We start from the raw sequence: 5,017 nt of genomic DNA on the forward strand, positions 1-5,017 counted from the left end.
GAGAAGCGTACTAGCTCCTGGGTGATGCAAGACGACAAATGGAAAAAATGTCCACATCCCAGAGCATATCCACCAGTACTATCAATGTCCTCGATACAGAGAGCACAGCACGCATCACGGAAGAATGATGGTGCATCCTAAAGGGAGAGGTCATCGAAAAACCTCTATAACATGCCATGGATATAAAGGCAAGTAGGGCACTTTCACGTCTGAGGATCTGCGGAGCTCTCGAACATGCAACATCAACTGCTCTGCCCTATGTTGTGCAATCTACTCCATAATCATGTGATGCTGCGCCTCAGCTCTAGAACTCTCTACCTAAGTCCGAGCCTATGCAAAAAAGTAAAGCATAAAAATAATTGATTAGTCTCTCTCATTAGGTATTACTTAAAGAAATTTATAACTTAGGACCTTAATTATAACTCTTTTACGTGCAAGAGAAATCTACCTGCTGGATGATCAGACTCTCTCACATGCCGTGCCTCTGCAGTAGCTGCCTCCGCCGTCTGTAATGTAGCTCTAAGGCAGTCAATCTCCGCTCTCGCCTCTACCAACTCCTGAGTGAGTCTCTCAGTGGTAGGTGTGGGACCCTACGTGACTCAATCAACCATGCCGCTCATGTAAAAATATAGAAAAGTACATATAAACATGTAAATAAATGACTAAAAAAACTTAAGAAGTAATAAATATGTAAATACCTCGACATCTGTTGTCGGTAGTATCGATCGTGAGAACAAGCACACCACGTGTTGGATGCTCTCCGTGGTACTCCGTACGTCGATGCCAACCTAGGTGCCAAGAGCCTCGACTGTCGACATAGGCACAAATGAAGGATCTGTAGGAGCTACACGAAGGGCTGGTGGAGGCCGCCTACCCTGGTTCTGGAGACGGCCTCGGCCAGCACCACCACCCGATCGATGGCTAGTGTAATCCACCTCCTCCCCTAAGACAAACTCCGCACATTATTGCTTTGCAAAGTATATGGGAATCTGGCGGTTGTTCGGCATCCTCCCATATGCGGCAACATATCGACTATAGATATGTGCCGCCATACGAGGATGCGAACACCGCGAAATAGTAAGGGGCTTGCCCGCCCCCCCAGGCCTCATCCCACGACTATCGGAGGAAAAGATCTAAGTAGGCTCCATCCCTAATTGGACAAAGATCATAGACCTGACAATATCAGGCCGTGTGACACAAGAGCAGTGCGATGGTGGGATATCCACTCATCTACATAAACAATATCGTGAAGGCTACGAAGAGACGAAAGCATCCACTACATAAACAATATTGTGAAGGCTACGAAGGGACGAAAGCATCGCCTCCAAGTCTGCCATGATATGTAATGTAGACGGTGTGTCTCTAGCACTCCTACAATACGGATAGCCGCTAACTCATAGTCTATCTCCGCGATGAGGTCCACAATAGACGAGTGGCCCTCCTCGCATGACTCCATGATAAAACCTAAGCCTAAAACCTAAGCCTAACACAAAGGTCCAATGTGAAAGGTCCAATGCTTAGTGCTAAGGAGCACTAATGAAGCTATAAAACAATGCTAATGGGCCCACTAATGCTAATCCAAATCAAGAGAGTAAGGAGAGTGAAAACGACTTTTGACAATGAGGCAAAAAAAAAAGTTTTTCGATTTTATAACCTCTAACGAGGTTCGGTGGCATCATGCACTTTAGGGTTTGCAAGATGTACGCTCTGGATTTTAGGGTTAGTGAGACAAATGACCAAGATACACACTTAATTTTAGGGTTGGTGAAGGATCGACACGGCTGAGATTTGAAATTAGTATCTTGTTCGAGGTACATGGACGGCTTAGATTTTAAGTCATTACCACGATCGAGGTATGTTTGACGGTCCAGATCCATTTAATACCTCGATCGAGATATTTAAACGACTGGGATCGCATCTTCCAATGTGCGTGAATGGACGGTGGAGATTGCATCTCTATACCTCGAACGAGATATGTGGACGGTGGAGATTACATCTCTATACCTCGAACGAGGTATTTCAATGGTCGAGATTTAATTTCAATATCTCGTTCGAGATATGTGGACGGTGGAGAGATTGCATCTCTATACCACCTTTGAACGAGGTATTTCAATGAATGGTCGAGATTTTATTTCAATATCTCGTTCGAGATATGTGGACGGTGGAGATATGTGGACGGTGGAGATGGGCTGGTCAAATATGCCTTGGGGGATACACCATGGCATTGACGTGGATCCGAGTGGCATGAATATCTCGATCGAGATAGTGTGGTGGCGCTGACCTGTATTGGTGTCATGGATGATGACTGGAAACCTGGACCTGCTAGCGTGGCATTAGTTGGTATCTCGTTCGAGATATGTCGCTTTAGGCTTGTTGGATAGGAGTCATCTCCAGATGGTGTCACGCTAGTGGCACACTCTTTAGCCTCTTGGCATTTTTGGGATTTATAGCATTCATTTCCATTTTTTCCTATTTACACACATTTTTGGGTGGAAGAAAGGGTGGAGGAACTTCCCTATATATATAAGGCATTGTAGTTCATTTCTAATCAAGTTGGCTAGTGGTTCATTGATGAGTTCTTAAGTACATTGTCTCTTCTCTCATCTCTTCTTTCTCACATGGTATCAAAGCAAGGTGGTGGTGCACATAGAGCCTTCTTATCCTTCTTCCTCTCTACCTCTAGTCCTCTTCAACAACCCCGCTTTCAATTGCGTTTTTTCATTCTTTGATTTTCTGCTAAACGAATGCGTTTTTGAGGATTGTGCTTGTGAAACCTACTGGAATCATCGTGGTCTACAACTTTGCAGAAGAAAGTTTTCGCAAATTCCTCACCATTTTTGAGTTATTCTTCGCAGACTACCTGCATGCAGAATTTCTGCTTGCGTTTTTTGTAGAAGCCCTTACTCATCATCCTTGCACTCATTCAATGATACAAGAGGCTTCAAACCAGCCCCTTACCATCCTCTACAAGTGTGTTTTTAAAGCACTTCAATCCGAGTCCTACAACTCTACTTGCGGTGTGAAAACATTGCCAACTAGTTTTCCCTACATGCGGTAGCGTTTTTTTGGAGGCTTCTTGTGGAGAGATTTCTTGGCTGCGTTTTCATCATCAACTTCAGCCCTCTTCATGGTGTTTTGAGGTACATATTCATCCTCTTTTCTACACCTTTCTACCGGCTGAAAATTCCACTTTGCTACACACTTTGTGTTTGCGTTTTTGTGGACAATCAACTCCTCCATACTCCTTCTACCTAAGGCTACATTCTCAGCCCTTTTTGGTGGTTTCTACGGAGTCTATTGGTTCATATACCGGCTGCGTTTTGTGGCTACATTTTTGCACTATCTTTGTGCATATTTTGGAGATACTTCCTTGGTGGACAACCCATCTATTGGCTGCGTTTTTGGAGGTACGACACTTCTTCCCTTGTGTTTTCCCACCCTCCTCTCCCTATGGGATCTCGGAAGTCTACTACTCCAAAAGACAAAGGCAAACTTGAAGATACTATGGATCCTACATCTCCTATGAGACGGTTGGACCGGCAACTACTACAACGGAAGTTGGTGTAATTCCTTCTTCAGTAGGTGCCTCTACTTTCTCTTTTCCGTCATATCCATTACCTTCTATGGATCCTTTCTCTCTTTTTTCTTTGTCCTTTATGCCTACCTATCCACATACTTCTATGCCCTCTATGGTATATCCCCCTACATCATCTATGCCTTTTATGGCAACTTCATCTACTATGATTCCTCCTTCTACTACTTCCACTACTACTCCTCTCCCCACTCAATCATATCAGCCCTTTAACCCATTCACTCAATCTTTGAACCTTCCAAGTCTTTTCGATTCACAAAAGCTTACCCCAAACAACTACCACACTTGGTCCTTGTTTATGCAACTTCTTTTGGAAAGCGCCGGGATGTGGTCTATAATCACTTCTCTTCATATGTGCCTTCTCAATATCAAACCTATATGGATGCACGAGCCAAAGCTTTACTTGTGCATGGCATGTCTACATCGGTTGTGTCTCAATTTCTCTCTACAAGGAGTACGGCTCAACAATTATGGCACGCTATACAAATGCAATATGGAAGACTTTCAACGGTTAAGATGGCTAAGTTGGAAGAAGATTTGGATAAGCTTTCTATCTCCGAATCCGACAACATAGTGGAGATGCTTGGAGAATTCAATCGAATCAAGCGGCAACTTGAAGAGTTTGGTACATTGGTAAGCAATCCGGTCCACAAGCTACTTGGTAAATTGCCTTCTTCTTTTGAATCGTTGAAAGATAATATCTTTCTTCGAGTTCCTTTCCCTTCCTTTGAAGAGACTATGGGTCTTCTTCATGATAAGTGCCTTACTCTCGCAAGCAAAACAAAAAGGACTCGGCTTTTGTAAGCCAAGGCAAGGGCAAAGGCAAAGCAAGGGAAATGATCAACGCAAAGGCCCTAATTCCAATGCTAAAGATTCTTCAACCAAAGGCGACAAGGACAAATCAAAGGATTCTTCAAGGAGTGCACTTTCTGCGGTCGTAGTGGCCATACGGAGGATCGTTGTTTTGCTAAGGCGACGGCATCCAAGAAGGTAAAAGTTGAACTTGAATCCAAATCTAAGGGTTCTTCTACATCAACATCTTCTCACGAGACGACAAAAACAAAGACAAGAAGGAAGACGGTAACGCCAAGGTTGCATATGTTGCTATGTCTTCTACTTCTTCATGTGACACATCACTTGTGGTAATCAAAGATCTTGATACGCATACTGCGGATGAGTGGATTGGCGACAGTGGTGCTACCTCTCACATGACGAATAGTTCTTCCTTATTGGAAAACTATAAGTCTATCTCTTCATCAGTACACATTGGTGATGCTTCATCTCTCCCTGTGATTGGTATTGGTGATGTTTCTTTTGGAGATGCTATCTTCCATGATGTTTTGCATGTGCCTAAGATGTCTGCCAACTTATTTTCTATCTCTAAGGCTACTTCTAAAGGTCTTGGGGTTTACTTTGATGATGAAG

Source organism: Cibotium barometz, chromosome 22, assembly GCF_041138505.1.
Source record: "Cibotium barometz isolate CiBa-2024 chromosome 22, ASM4113850v1, whole genome shotgun sequence".
In the NCBI taxonomy this organism is placed as follows: Eukaryota; Viridiplantae; Streptophyta; class Polypodiopsida; order Cyatheales; family Cibotiaceae; genus Cibotium; species Cibotium barometz.